The 16,302-nt window shown below is 42.1% G+C and overlaps 2 non-coding genes across 2 annotated transcripts; one reads left to right on the top strand and one right to left on the bottom strand.

Moving 5' to 3' along the window:
• Positions 1 to 2,187: 2,187 nt before the first annotated feature.
• Positions 2,188 to 2,294, top strand: LOC147928808 (small nucleolar RNA R71). The gene has a single exon (XR_015581121.1). It is a non-coding gene; the product is annotated as a small nucleolar RNA R71 (small nucleolar RNA).
• A 4,800-nt stretch (positions 2,295 to 7,094) lies between these two features.
• On the bottom strand, positions 7,095 to 7,201 carry LOC147928809 (small nucleolar RNA R71). Its single transcript, XR_015581058.1, has one exon. It is a non-coding gene; the product is annotated as a small nucleolar RNA R71 (small nucleolar RNA).
• Between the last annotated feature and the right edge of the window lie 9,101 nt (positions 7,202 to 16,302).

Here is a 16,302-nt window from a genome sequence, read left to right on the forward strand (position 1 = left end):
CTTTAGAATGTCTTGTCTAGCCAGATACTCTTTTGCATTCTGTCCAAGTTCAACAACAAATGAACTGCTCTTCTTTATTATCCCAAACCTCTTCCTTAATTTCCTTAGAGGAGACTTCTCATTGTACCTTGGAGCTTCTTGATTTGCCCACTCATCTCCTTCACCATAGCTGTTAACTCTTTCACTGAATCCCTTTATATCTTAGTATTTTGGAGTTCATACTAACTGTCAAGCGCGGGAGTACTTGACTCTTGCGGTTGATGAGGTTTAAGAAGCAGGTCTTGACGCTTAGGGAGGATAACGACTGCACTCGAGTTGGAGAATGGTCGAGTGACACTTTGAGTTTTCTCTCTGGTTACCAAAACCTCAGTTTCTGCCTCATTCACACTCTCAAAGATGTCAAACCCAGCTTTCTGATCTTTCTCTTCAATCATGAAGGCCTGCCCATCAATAGTTGGTTTCTTCTTAGAATCCTTGATATCAAACTTCATCTTGAAGTTTTTACCCAGATTGAGATCAATCATCCCCTTCTTGACATCAATGACTGCTCCAGCTGTAGCTAAGAAAGGTCTTCCCAGGATTAGTGGATCTTTAGGCTCTTCATCCATTCCCAGCACCACAAAGTCAGTAGGAATCTCAGCTTGTCCAATTTTTGATGGGCAGGTTCTCTAGTAGACCATGAGGCAATCTAGTAGTCCTATCAGCCAATATTAAGTGGGGGATGGCATGAGGCTTACTGAAGCACCAAGGTTACATAGGCACTTTTTGAAGGCCAATGGACCTAGAGAACAAGGCAAGGTGAAAGAACCAGGGTCCTCTAGCTTCTTTGGGATAATCATCTTCTGAATAACAACCTTGCATTCATGAATAACCCCACCTATGACATGCACTACCCTCTCATCTTCGAGAGCCTTAGCTTGAGCTCCTTTAGCTATCTCCTCCATCTCTTTGGTCCTTTCTGTTACCAAATCAGTTAAAAACTTTTGATACTAAGGCACAAGTGCAAATGCATCAAGCAAAGGCATCCTATGTTCAATCTCCTTGACTTGTTTTTCAAACAGAGTTTTATACTTCTCAGTAAGCTGCTTCTTAAACCTCACTGGAAATGGTAGAGGTGGCTTGTATGGTGGAGGAATGAATCTCATAGATTTATCCTTGGGAGCAGCGGGTTCTTTAGTAGCTTCAGGATCAGATTGCTTGGCTGACTTAATTGGATCTTTGAGAACCTCGACAGGATCCTTTATCTGAACTTCATCTTGAAGAAAATCCTCCCCATCTAAACTCTCATTGTCCTCAGTGAGCCGTACATCTATAGCTTGGGTGGTGATGGAATGGATAGTAGCATAGTCCTTGGGGTTTTGAACTGCTTTTCCAGGTAGTTGGCCAGTTGTTGGGGTAGAAGTAGAAACAGTCTTGCCTTCCATATACTTCATCTTAGAGTTAAGAGCTTCAAACTTGACATTCAGATCATTGTAAGAAAAATCCATCCGCTGACTGAGTTCAGCAAACTTCTTAGCAGTATCCAGAGAACCACTAGCTTGACCTTGAAGAAGTTGTTGCATCATGTGCTTCATTTCTTGATCTGGAGCTTGAGTAGGTTGAACTTGTTGAGGTGAAAATCCTGGTGGTGGTTCGGAAGGAGCGTGATAACCTTGCTGGAACTGTTGTTTAGGCACGAATCCTTGATTGTAATGCACAAAAGGTTTTTGATGGCCTTGTTGTTGCTGCTGAGGAGGGTACACTTGATCCTGTGGATTTGCAACACTGGTGCTCCAGTAAGACAAATTGGGGTTCGTCTTGTAGGGGTTGTAACCCTTGTTGTATCCACCTTGATTCTGGACGTAGCTGATTTCTTCAGACTACTCACCCTCCCCATCCTGAACGTGAAAATGGTCATCCTCAGAGACGAAGTGGACGGTTTGCTGCTGACTTAGCAAGAGGCGGTCAAGCTTGTCATTGACATTCTTAAGGTCCCTCTTGTACTTCTCCTCAGACACAGCATCGCCTCGAACTGTGCGGTCATAGTCGTCATTGTAGTTACCGTCATATTGGGCGAGATTCTCAACCAGTTGCCATCCTTCATCAATGTTTTTGTTCAGGAAGTTACCGTTAGAAGCAGTGTCAAGAAGCATGCGGATTTTTGGAAGTACACCACGGTATAGAGTGCTCAGCAGTGACTTGTTGCTGAAACCATGGTGTAGACACTGGCTTTGGTAACCCTTGAAACGCTTCCAGGTTTCACAGAATGATTCTGAGTTCTTCTGAGTGAAACTGGAGATGTCATTCCTGAGACGTGTTGTTCTGGAGTTGGAGAAGAACTTGGCTAGGAAGGCTTTCTTGCAGTCATCCCAAGTGGTGATGGATCCTTTGGGAATGTTTTTCTTCCATTGATGAGCTTTATCTCCCAGGGAGAATGGGAAGAGTCGCAACTTGTAATCATCCTCACTCACTCCATTGATCTTGGTGAGATTGCACAGACGGTCGAACTCAACCAGGTGATCGAGTGGATCCTCCATAGGCAATCCGTGAAACTTGTTCCCTTGGATCATGGAGATCAGACCATTTTTCATTTCGAAGTTGTTATTCTGCACAGCAGGAGGGACGATTCCAGCACTCTGAGTATGAGTGTTCGGCGCATCTCCAGCACCAATGTGTCGCGGTCTCGGATTGGGTCCGTTAGGTTGTTCCATAGTGATTGGTTCAGGATGATCAGCGTGAGTAAGAGCTTGTCGTGGTCTTTGCAACCGACTGATGTCGTCAATAGTAGGAAGGAGATTCTGGTGTGCATGCAAGGTTGCAATCAACAGGTTCCTGAGATGCAAAACAAACACGTAAACAACCAAAACAAGTCAGCACTCAGAATGACAAGTGTAACAGAACTTAATCTTGCAAAACTTGAAATCTTAAATGCAGCAAAACGAATCCCAAATGGCAACGACGCCAAATTGATACTAGGATTTTGTGTCTCCTAGCAGGTCTCAATTAACCTAATGCAGTAATAGTACATAAGGTGTCGATCCAAATGGGAAACTTTACTAACAATCGCGATGCAATCAAGCAGTCACAAGTTAAGCCAAATTCAAAATGAGTTTTTTCCTAACAACCTAGAGTGAACGAGATGCAAGAACAAAACGAGTTTGCAGAACAAGAGCTAAAATGCAATAACAGAAGAGAGCAAAAACAAGCTAAACGAGCAGAGACAAATGAGCAACCTATTGCAACTAAAACAAAGAACAAGCTTAAAGATGTAGAAACAATCAGATAAGTAGAGGCCTTAAGGATGGGGTTATTGATTTTGGTGGAGTCTCTTAATCTACCTAGAACGCCTAACAGAACACAATCAAGTTATCCCTAGACAACGAACATCACAGCTTAGCTAATTCAATCTCTTGATAAAAGCTACTCAGACTCAATCACTTCCAAACCTAACTCTTGCTATAGAAACATGATTAAGCTGGCATGACAAACAAGTTCATTCACGTCAATAAACGCCCTAGATATCCAATCTCTTAGGCTAGGAATGCAAATCTTTGGTATTAGTTTGTTCAAGCATCCCATAGAACACCTTTTGGGTGCTGATATGCTTAAGATCTAATCCCAAATTATCAGTAAGAAATTAGCAGTAAGAACACTAATCCATAAGGGAAATCAAACAATCTAAGCTTAGGCATCCTATTAGACTAAGATTCTCCACCTTATCTATCCCATCCTCAAGAACCCTATTTCACTACTCAAGAACAATCATCATCAAAAACCCAGAAAACACAGAATTAAGCATGACTAGATAGATAAAGATGAGATAAACAATTTTGCAGAAGAATTCAATTGCAAAAACTAAAAGGATTAAGAGATATCTTTTGATTACAAACTTAGAAACGTTTTGGTGGCTACCTGAAAACTCTAGGATAAAAACTATGTCCCTTGAGTAAAGACTTAAAAGAGTATTTATAGCAAAACATGGAAAGCCCTAAAACATAAAACGACAAAATAGAAAGGCGGTTCAGGAACCCTTCTCGGACGCGTCTTCAGAACAAATTCAGGATGTCGGTTTAAGAGCGTCGATCGAGTCGTGTCGTGAGAGTGTCGATCGAGTGGGAGTCTATGAAATTTGATCAAATGGCGGCTAGAGATCTTTGATCGAGTGGCAGCTTGAAAACATCGATCGAGAGCCAGCTTGAAACAATCGATCGAGAGCCAGCTTGAAACAATCGATCGAGAGGCAGCTTGAAAACTTCTATCGAGAGGCAGCTTGAAATGTGTCGTCTGGGAGCTATTGATCGATTTGCGTCTTGAGGGTTCTCAGGAGCCCTCCTATGACGTCTTGGTCGAGTCGCTGCTAACATGTCCGATCGAGTGGGGCTCTCCTTCGCGTGCAGGTCGAGTCGGAATTCAGAATGTACGTGCATCCACTAAAACAATGATACCTTTTGAATCACGCTGCCGATTGGCTTGAAATCAACGGCATTGGAAAGATGACTCATTTCTCTACAATTTTGATGAAGACTCCAAAAGATGAATCCCATAGTAAAAGTTTCACTCGACTCGATCAAAGACGTGTAAGATTGGGTCGCGCTGGGTAGTGTAGATCGAGTCGCTGGACTGCTCTTCTGCTCTCTGTTTGCTTTTGATGGTTTGGAAATCTCCTAAAACACCTGAAACAACTCCAATATGCAAGATGCATGCAAGACCAATGCGAAGGCTACCTAAATATACATATTATGCAAAAGAGACGAAAAACAATGCAAAACAGTGAGTTAAGAGAACAAAATGAATGAGAAATGCATGATGAAAGAGTGTATAATATACACATATCAGTAGACTCGGCCATTGAGAGTATAAATGCAGAATGAAAGAGTGTATAAATGCATGATGAAAGAGTGTATAATATACTTCTCAAGAAGACTCGGCCATTGAGAGTAAGAGATCGAGCTATGAACTGTCTACAGATTGACCAACAAAGAGTTAATACGGACCTGGTTTTTAGGCTGATGGGTATGGGCTGCGAAAAGGTTAAAAGGCTTAAAACAGATTCAAGGCCCACCAAAGAGAGACCTAATAACTTTGGTTGCCCTAGCAAAGGTGATAACTCTCTAATTTACATGTTTTAAGCATAATTTTTTGTCCATATTTTGCATTGTTTATACCCTAACCTTAGCATTTTTAGGTTATTAATTGTAGGAATTCGCTTTTAGGCCATTTAGGGTGTTGCATTCTTGCATTTGCATATTTTGGATGAAAACAGGTGCTTTAGAGCCTAAAATGGGGAGAAACAAGGTCAAATCCGAGCATGTACCCGAAGGAGCTATTGAGCAGGAAGAACAGTCCGAACACCAACCCGATCGAAGAGGATCCAAGAGCAGGAAGAACAATCCGAAGACCTATCCGAAGGGCAACCCGATCTCATCCTCGACCACCTCATCGAGCAGACCCTCGGGCAGGACTGAGAAGCTATGGTTAATGGATTTCCATATATAAACCCCCTCTTCTTCCTCTCGCAAAAGGACGCCGCAGACACTCAAACCAGAGAGCGAGAGCTGCTGAGAGAGATCTGGAGTGACTAAAACACTTTTCTATCTTTGTTAGGATTTTATTTTACATCTTTTTGCTGTACTTTTAGATTTCGACCTTGTACTCTTTACTTCTACTTTATCTTTTAATACAATGCAATTTTCGTTTATCTTTGCTTTTAAGTTTTCTGCAAAGAATTCTGAGTAGTGGAACAAATTTTCTAGGGATGGGATAGACGATTTTGTGTTCTTGATCGGTTAGGATGTCTTAGCTTGGTTGTTTATGTTTTATAAATTCCTTTCTAGGCTGGTGTTCTTAATGCTATCAACAAACAGAGAGGGTGAGATTTGAATCAATCAATGCTAGAGATTTACTCACTTAGCCTAAGAGATTAGATGTGTAAGGAGTTTATTGACAATAATGAATCGGTTTGTATTGCCTGCTTGGTCATGTTTCTCCAACGAGAGTTAGGTAGGGAAGTGATCAAGGTTGATTGTTTCTATCGCGAGAGTGTTTAAATAAGATTTTAGAGATTCATTGTCTAAGAAATATTTTCGTGAGGCAATAACAAGCCAAGCTGTTCATACTCATCTTGCTTACTTGATCCCCCCCCCACCCGATCCTGTACTCGAATGCTTGCATCGAGTGCTTAGGTCATGTGGTTTTTTGTTTATATTCTTTCTTTTATTATTCTAGGATTGTTAGATAAAACCCCTTTTATTGCTTGGCTTGACTTGCTTGCTTCTGACTGCATCCCATCTGCTAGCATAACAACCATTTGGATTGATAACCTTTTGTACTACAACTGCATAGGGAATTGATACCCTGGATAAAAATCCTGATATCAATTTGGCGTTGTTGCCATTTGGTTGAATTTAATTTGTTACGTTTAGGATTTCAGTACTTGCTAGATCAAGTTCTATTATACACTTTGGTTTGGTACTGACTTGTTTCCTTTTCGTGTTTGTTTGTTTTGCATTTTAGGTATAACCCGAGCACCCACCCGAATCGTCACTTGATCACATGGATCGGGTTGACCTTCGTGTACCCACTCAGTCACCTGCTTGTGCATGCAAACACAATCCAAGGGTAGCCAACACTTGAGTCCTTTCATCGACAACATCGACAGACCGAGGTTACTCCGACAACAATGAGTTCAGCAACCAACAACAATTGAGGAGACAATGAACAATCAGAATGGTCCACCAGCTCCTCAAGAGAGGACCAACATAGGAGCAGAAGATGCTCCATCTACTCACACTCAAAGACATGGCATTGTGCCACCTGCTGTCCAAAACAACAAATTTGAGATCAAGAGTAGTCTCATCCAAATGATACAAAGCAACAAGTTTCATGGACTGCCAATGGAGGACTCATTGGACCATCTGAATGAGTTTGATAGGCTCTCTAGCCTAACCAAGATCAATGGAGTTAGTGAAGATGGATTCAAACTCTGGCTTTTCCCATTTTCTTTGGGAGACAAAGCACACATCTGGGAGAAATCACTCCCCAAGGAGTCCATCACCACCTGGGAAGCATGCAAGAAGGCATTTCTAGCCAAATTCTTCTCCAACTCCAGAACTGCAAAGCTACGAAATGACATTTCCAGTTTTGTTCAGAAGAGCAATGAGACGTTCAGTGAAGCTTGGGAACGTTTCAAGGGATACACAAGCAGATGCCCTCATCATGGATTCAGCAATGCTTCATTGCTAAGTACACTATACCGAGGTGTGGTCCCTAAGATACGGATGTTGCTGGACACCGCCAGCAATGGTAATTTCCTCAACAAGGATGACGATGAAGGTTGGGATCTAGTGGAGAACTTAGCTCAATCAGATGGCCAATACAATGAGGAATATGATCGCACTGTGCGATCTAATAGCGAGGACGATGCCAAGTATAAGCGAGACATGAACGCTCTCAATGACAAGCTCGATAAGCTCTTCAACCAGCAGCAGCATGTCCATGCAATCTCAGAAGAAGAGCAGTTTCTACAACAAGATGGCGAGAATGCTCAGCTAGCGGACATGAACTACATCTATAATCAAAGTGGTCACACAACAAGGACTAGGACCTACATCCCAAGTAATCCGACTATCAGCCCAATACCTTCATATAATTTCTCATCGCTAGATTTTCTCTCACTGATGCACCAAGTCCTGTCAACTCAGAAGACCGATGACGTACAAATTACTACAAGATTCGATGATCTTGCCTGCCGTTTATCAGCCAATTTCACGCAACTACACAACAAGTTTGATGCCTTAGGCTCTCGAATTCAGGTGTTTACAGATAAATCGGCCTCAACTTCCAAAAGTCAGGAGTCTGCGCTTGCCATCGCCCTATGGAGTGGACACCAATTACCACCTCAGACGGCACCACCGCACGTTTCTGAGGACAACAATGACTTAGATGGGGAGGATCTCCGTGAACCACCCACTCCTGCTCAACCACCAAACCATTCTGTAGAGCAACCCGACCCAGCACCCGACCACACTACTCGGATAGATGATCGGGTTGATACTCTGGTCAGTCCACCTCTTATAGACAAACCAGAAGGAGAGAAACAGAAAGAAAGACAATTCATCCCTCCACCTTACAAGCCACCCTTGCCATTTCCTAGACGATTTCGCAAGGAACTTCTTGAGAAGTACAAGGCATTGTTCGAAAAACAGATGCAGGAACTCGAGCTTCGCATGCCTCTAATGGACGCTTTCACTCTGATACCCCCTTACCAGAAATTCCTGAAAGATGTTGTGATGGAACGGATCAAACAAGTTCAAGGGATGGTCATACTCAATCATGAGTGCAGTGCTATAATACAGAGGACTACTACACCTAAGAAACTGAGTGACCCGGGGTCGTTCACTTTACCTTGCTTGATTGGATCTTTGACGTTCGGCAGATGTCTCTGTGACCTGGGGGCATCAGTCAGCTTAATGCCTTTAACTGTAGCCAAACGTCTTGGATTTGAGAAATTCAAACCCACCGACATCCAACTAGTTCTGGCAGACCGAACCACAAGGTTGCCAAGAGGAGTATTGGAAGACTTGTCGGTCAAGGTAGGGTCGGTAGATGTTCCAACTGACTTTGTGGTTTTAGAAATGGATGTAGAGCTAAGGGATCCGTTTATTTTAGGATGACCATTCTTAGCTACCGCAGGAGCTATGATAGATGTGAGGAACAGGAAGATAGATCTGAAGCTCGGGGAAGACCTCACTATGTAGTTTGATATTCGGGAAACCATGACAAAGCCCACAATCGTGGGGCAAACCTTCTGGCTAGAGGAGTTAGAAAACCTGCATGAGGAGGCGCTTGAGGAGATAGCAATCGGGAATTGCCTACAAACAGCGCTAACAAATGGCAGAAAGGATGGATTCGTGCATCAAGAAACAGAGCTCTACAAGGAGCTGCTTGATACTTATCGGGAAGTCATTGAACCGGAGTTAAGTGGAGACCTGATGGAGGCTGAAAAGGAGGGAATAATGCTCGGCAACCGAAGCTCGAACAAGTCAGTAGTCACCTCCTACGTCATGTCGTGCAGTTGCTCGACGCCGGGCCACCCGATCTCCAACCCAACCACTAGCACTACCGCCCCACCAAGTAGGATAATCGAGCACCACCTCGGGCCGCAACTCCAAACCACTGATGATTGGGCCGAGTCAAAGGCACCTAAAGTAGAACTCAAACCTCTTCCGTCTGGGCTAGGTACACTTTCTTGGGACCTAATTCAACTTATCCAGTTATCGTCAATTCTAGCCTGCCCGAAAAAGAATTAAAATTGCTTTGCAATCAGTTAAGAAACTATAGAAGAGCAATAGGCTACACCCTAGATGGCATCAATGGAATATCTCCTGATCTCTGCACCCACCGGATAAACCTGGAGGATGAGTTGTATTCTAGTGTAGAACCTCAGCGTCGGCTAAACCCGAACCCGAAAGAAGTGGTGAAAAAGGAAATTTTGAAGTTGCTCGATGTTGGAGTTATCTATCCCATCTCTGATAGTACTTGGGTGTCCCCGGTGCACTACAATCCGAAGAAAGGAGGGATCACCTTTGTCAAAAACGAGACTGATGAGCTAATTCCCACGAGGACGATAACGGGTCATCGAATGTGTATTGACTATAGGAAGCTTAACGCAGCCTCTAGGAAAGACCATTTTACGTCTCCCTAACCATCCCTACTACTGTTTCCTTGATGGGTATAGTGGGTTTTTCCAAATACCTATACACCCTGCCAACCAGGACAAAACGACATTCACTTGCCCTTATGGTACTTTTGCCTATAAGAGGATGCCTTTCGGTTTGTGCAACGCTCCCGCAACTTTCCAGAGATGCATGACGTCCATCTTCTTGGATTTAATAGAAGAGATGGTGGAGGTTTTCATGGATGACTTTTTAGTATACGGAGCCTCCTTCTCATCCTATCTTTCAAACCTCTGCAAGGTGCTCAGAAGGTGTGAAGAATCCAACCTAGTGTTAAACTGGGAAAAGTGCCACTTTATGGTTCAGGAGGGTATAGTCCTAGGACACAAGATCTCAGAAAAGGGAATAGAGGTCGACAAGGCTAAGATCGAAGTAATGGTTCAACTGCAACCCCTAAACCGGTGAGAGACGTCAGAAGCTTCTTAGGACACGCAGGGTTTTACATGCGATTCATTAAAGACACTTCTCTAAGATCGCCCGACCATTAACACGACTCATTTGCAAAGAAGCGGAGTTTATTGTCGACAAGGATTGTTTAGACGCTTTCAACAAGGTAAAGGAAGCTCTGGTAAGCGCACCAATAGTTCAAGCGCCTAATTGGGATCATCCTTTCGAGATTTTGTGTGACGCATCAGATTACGCTGTGGGGTAGTACTGGGTAAAAGAATAGATAAAAAGCTCCATGTGATCTACTATGCCAACAGAACCATGGACGATGCCCAATCGAGGTATGCGACAACTGAAAAGGAGCTCCTTGCTGTGGTTTAGAAATTCCGAAGTTACTTAGTCAGATCAAAAGTGATTGTCTACACGGATCATGCAGCCTTAAGGTACATTTACTCAAAAAAGGACACCAAACCTAGCCTCCTCAAATGGATCCTTCTTCTGCAGGAATTCGATATAGAGATCCTGGATAAAAAAGGGATTGAAAACGGGGTAGCAGACTATTTGTCCAGAATGAAAATTGAGGATCCACTTCCAATAGATGACTTAATGCCCGAAGAGAGACTGATGCACATCAACTTCTTGGAAGAAATGAGCCACACGATCGGACACACGATAGCTCACTTGATCCCCGAGTCAACCGGGTTGATCGAGTTCATGGCAATCAAGTCGCCCTACCCGATGACCTACGCGACGCCTTACCTGGTCAACCCCTCGGATCATCTAGCTTAAATGCCCAATCTTTTTTGTGATTCCCACGATTTTGACACCTTACCCGGTTAATCCTTTCTCTCCTCAGTGTTTCGCCCTACCCGATGACCTACGCGACACCTTACCCGGTCAACCCCTCGGATGCTGGTCCGCGTAGATCGTCCGTGCGCATAACCGAGCTTTCTGATGAGCGAATCCCGGCGTCTGCTGAAGCCGGTGGCGATCCAGGGTACACATTGGCGAGCATGGAGGCTGCCACAACCTCCTTCTTCACCAACACATGAGATACCACATTCATCCAACCTTTGTAAATAACATTGCATTTAGTTTTATTTCATTTTGTGTGATTCTTGGATTCTTTTTCAGACTTTTAATTACACATGGACTGTGTAATTTAAATTTGGGGGAGGGTCTGAGAATGTATATAACATTGTGTTTTATTTTCTTAATTTTCTTATTTCAAATTTTTGCATAATAGTTTTATTCATTTGAGTCTGCATCTATGTGTTTTAAAAAAAAAAGAACAAAAAAAAACAAAAAAGTGTTCATGTATTTGCATTTCCATATTAGGATTGAGTCTAGATTGCTTCATATAGGATTGTTGCATATGCATTTTAGGGGACAATGATTAATCCACCTTGTTTAAAGTCAAACCTTAGGATTGAAGCTATAGCCCTTAATCACAGTTCATTGTTGCTAGATCAATCTTTGGAAAAAAATGAAAAATCTTTGTTTAAAACCTTGTGTCTTTTGAAAGCTTCCTCCACTTGTGTGAAATTTGCTTGAACATTGCATCATCTCTATAATATTGGACTTAAACTTAACTTAAATTGTCTTGTTTATGGAATTTGAATACTTGCTCATCATAACTCTAATCTCGGGTTAACACTCCATTTTTACCAATCTTCTCGTTTAACCCGATTTTTTTTTCCTACCCTTGAACCCAAACCTTTCTTTCAAACCTTGTTGTGAATTGTTGGGTGAGGCCTTTACATTGTGCTATAGGTTGTGAAACCTTGAGAGTATTGAGAACGACAAAGAACTGGCTCTTGATTTAGCTAAGTTAGAATCTCTTGAACTAGCTAATAGGATCGGTTTTGAAAGATAGGTGGTTAGCATGATTATTTGGGGTTGGGTTGAGGAATAAAAGAGAAATTAAAGAAGAAAGTCTCTAAGGTCCGGTTTAATTAGCTCTAAATCTCTAAGTAAAAAAAAAAAAAAAAAGATCTTGCTATAGTCTCCTAGAAAAAAATAATAATAATATGGGAATTTTATTAGGAGTTTAGCAAAGAAATAAAAAGAGATAAAAAAGGAGAGCTAGATGTTTAAAGTATAGACCTTAGGGATTATAAAAAAAAAACAAAAGAGAGTTTAAATCAAGGATGTGGGTAGTTTTATTCTAGGGGGTTTGATAAAAAAAGAGTGAATGAGAAAAGGGTAGATTATCAATAGTTAAGCTTTGTATGCCCTAACTGTTCTCAATCTTAGATAGTTTTCACAACTGTCTAGCATTCCTTCTTTTGAGAGGAAACCACCCAAAGAAATTGTTTGAAACCACCCTACCAAAAAGTCTTACCCTTGAAACCGATTGAGCTTGATTCACCTTCCATTTGCAAGAATTCGCCAAACACTTTAATGAATGTGAAAAAGATGTTCTTTGGAATTGCAAGTCTTTACTAATAGTTGGAGGTTGAACTAGATCGATGCATGGTAATAAGCATAGAAAAATATTTGTAATTATGATGATTGATCTTAGCACCGTTAAACTATCTTTAAGGACCATAGCTTGAATCCTTCGCTTAGCTCAAAAGGTTATGAGTCCCATTTTTAACCCTCATCCTCCTACTTCCTTGCTAGAGGACTAGCAAGATTTAAGTTTGGGAGTCTGATAACTCTCTAATTTACATGTTTTAAGCATCCTTTTTTGTCCATATTTTGTATTGTTTATACCCTAACCGTAGCATTTTTAGGTCATTAACTGTAGGAATTCACTTTTAGGCCATTTAGGGTGTTGCATTCTTGCATTTGCACATTCTGGATGAAAAAAGGTGCTTTAGAGCCTAAAATGGGGAGAAACAAGGTCCAATCCGAGCATGTACCCGAAGGAGCTATTGAGCAGGAAGAACAGTCCGAACACCAACCCGATCGAAGAGGATCCAAGAGCAGGAAGAACAATCCGAAGACCTATCCGAAGGGCAGCCCGAGCTTATCCTCGAGCACCTCATCGAGCAGACCCTCGGGCAGGACTGAGAAGCTAGGGTTAATGGATTTCCATATATAAACCCCCCTCTTCTTCCTCTCGCAAAAGGACGCCGCAGACACTCAAACCAGAGAGCGAGAGCTTCTGAGAGAGATCTGGAGTGACTAAAACACTTTTCTATCTTTGTTAGGATTTTATTTTACATCTTTTTGCTATACTTTTAGATTTCTACCTTGTACTCTTTACTTCTACTTTATCTTTTAATACAATGCAATTTTCGTTTATCTTTGATTTTAAGTTTTCTGCAATGAATTCTAAGTAGTGGAACAAAGTTTCTAGGGATGGGATAGACGATTTTGTGTTCTTGATCGGTTAGGATGTCTTAGCTTGGTTGTTTATGTTTTATAAACTCCTTTCTAGGTTGGTGTTCTTAATGCTATCAACAAACCGAGAGGGTGAGATTAGATCTAAGGTGTTTTACCATCGAGAGGTGTAGATGAAATGCTTGAATCAATCAATGCTAGAGATTTACTCACTTAGCCTAAGAGATTAGATGAGTAAGGAGTTTATTGACAATAATGAATCGGTTTGTATTGTCTGTTTGGTCATGTTTCTCCAACGAGAGTTGGGTAGGGAAGTGATCAAGGTTGATTGTTTCTATCACGAGAGTGTTTTAACAAGATTTTAGAGATTCATTGTCTAAGAAATATTTGCTTGAGGCATGTAGGACATCCATACTGGTCAGGAACAATTAGGAGTCGATTACCCCATCCTTAGAAGCTTTCGCATTTTAATTGTCTACATTTTTATTCCTTACTCGATCCCTTACCCGAACAGGTACACGATCACCCGCTTCGAGTATACTTTCGAGTTGTTCATACTCATCTTGCTTACTCGATCCCCCCACCCATCCTGTACTCGAATGCTTGCATCGAGTGCTTAGGTCGTGTGGTTTCTTCTTTATATTCTTTCTTTTATTATTCTAGGATTGTTAGATAAAACCCTTTTTATTGCTTGGCTTGACTTGCTTGCTTCTGACTGCATTCCATCTGCTAGCATAACAACCATTTGGATTGATAACCCTTTGTACTACAACTGCATAGGGAATTGATACCCTGAGTGAAAATCCTGTTATCAAAAGGTGAGTGCACGACGGCTGATCGGAGGAGAAGGTAGAAAGATATGCAGTGAGTACAACATCTCCGGTGACACCAAATTCGGCCATGCCAAGCTTTGTGGGTGATTTGTGGCTGAGGCGGAGGTCTGATATGTTACGGTTTTGACTCACTTTGACCCCGTTTATTTGATAGTTTTGTAGTTGTTTGAGTCCTTTTCAGGTTATAATACGAGGCTAGGAAGCTAAAAGCAAGGATTGGAACAGCAGGAGCAATCGGAGCAGAAAGGAGTTGAATTGGAGCAGAAAAGCTGATTTTAGACTCAGGAGCACATGCTCCCGATTTCTGAGCACATGCTCCCAACTCTACGGTTTCATGACGACACGTGGCAAGCATCTAGGCGCCGATTCCCTGCCTAATTCCCCTTATTTTAGGCGATCCTTTGTGAGAGAAAGAGGGCTGAGATCGTTTTTAATAGGAAGATTTGAATTTAGATTCTTTCCTTATTTTTCTCTACTTGTATGCTATTTAACCTAGGGTTTTTAGGAGAGAAAATATACTTTTTCTTTTTGGTTTTTGAGCTACGTTTTGTGAGGGAAAGGAAGAGCGGCTACGTTAGAGAAGCGATTCTGAACCCTTGTGATTTTTATATTTTTATGCTATTGAATTTCTCATCTATGTTGGCTATTCATTTCTCTATGTCTGAGTAGTTTTCTTTGCTAGATTAGGGGTTTCAAAGGGGTTTCATGGGTTAGCAACAGAATACAAATAGGGCTTTATATAATCGATTGTCTTCACTATTGTTAGACTTAATGCTTAGGTTGATTTGATCACCCAATCTATGATTCTAGGTTTATCTATTCATCAAAAGTGTAATAGGTTGCTAGAAAAGACATTAGTGGGCAAATTATCCTAGACCTGCGAAAGTTGATGTGTAGGTGATTTGTGAACTTATCATTCCTGTTCTTTAATGCTTGTCTGCGATTCTGGGCTCAAACAACAGTTTAGGGTTTATGGACCGCCGAGCATGTGCTCCGGATGTCTGAGCACGTGCTCCGCGTTTCCGCACAGAATTGATCAGATAGAGTTATTGATACCACGACAGTGGATCAGTTTATATTTATGTTTGAGTTCTAGACTGGTACTTAATCTATGCCCTGAATAGTTGTTTAGTTGCCATCTCTGAAATTCCCGAGAATCACCCCTGATCTAGTGTTTTGCTTATTGCCTTTTTATACCATTTTAATCGCGTTACTATTACCAAACAAACCCAACTTTGAATTGTCTTAGCTTGAAATTGAACCAATAGAACCATAGAGTAAAACTTGGTCTTCGTGGGATTCGACCCCTAAGTACTACTTCTTTGCTGTGCACTTGCAGTAGGAAAATAGGGTTTAAAACTCTGTGTATCAAGTTTTTGGCGCCGTTGCCGGGGACCAAATTTTTACCTTTGGTTTTCGGCGAGATTACTACTCTAAGACCTTACTGATTTGTCTTTCTGCTTCTTCTTTGCGTGTGTTTCAGGTGCATGTCAAGAAGATCTACAAGAAGAAACAACACCGAAGAACTAGTTGCTTTGTCAGCCGCAGAGCTCTCTTTGGCAGAAAGAACAAACCGCAAGAACAGAAAGTTTCAATCCGTCAACATGGGTGACAACAGAAACAATGAGGATATGGCTGCCGAGTTGCAACAACTTTGACAACAGTTGGGGCAGTTGCTCCGTGCTTAACACGAAAGAGCCGCGCTGCCGCAACCGTCCATTGGGGACAAGGACAACCCGCATGTGTCCTACACCAACCGAGCGGCGATTGTTCCTCCCACCATCCCGAACCAAGATTTTGAGATCAAGCCACAGATGATCTCTCTAGTGAAGCAGCACCTATTTCACGGTCTCCCAGCTGAGATTCCGATGGACCACATCGAGAATTTTGAGGAGATATGTAGCACCACTGGTTCAAATGGGATACCGCCAGGCTTTCTGAAGTGCAAGCTCTTTCCCTTCTCTCTTGCGGATAGAGCTTCACGTTGGCTGAAGTCATTGCCACCTGGGTCTCTGACATCATGGGAACAGTGTAGGTCTGCGTTTCTGGACCATTTCTACACCAAGGCTAAGACCGCT

The sequence above is a fragment of the Camelina sativa genome, chromosome 14, assembly GCF_030686135.1.
Source record: "Camelina sativa cultivar CO46 ecotype springtype chromosome 14, ASM3068613v1".
NCBI classification, from domain to species: Eukaryota; Viridiplantae; Streptophyta; class Magnoliopsida; order Brassicales; family Brassicaceae; genus Camelina; species Camelina sativa.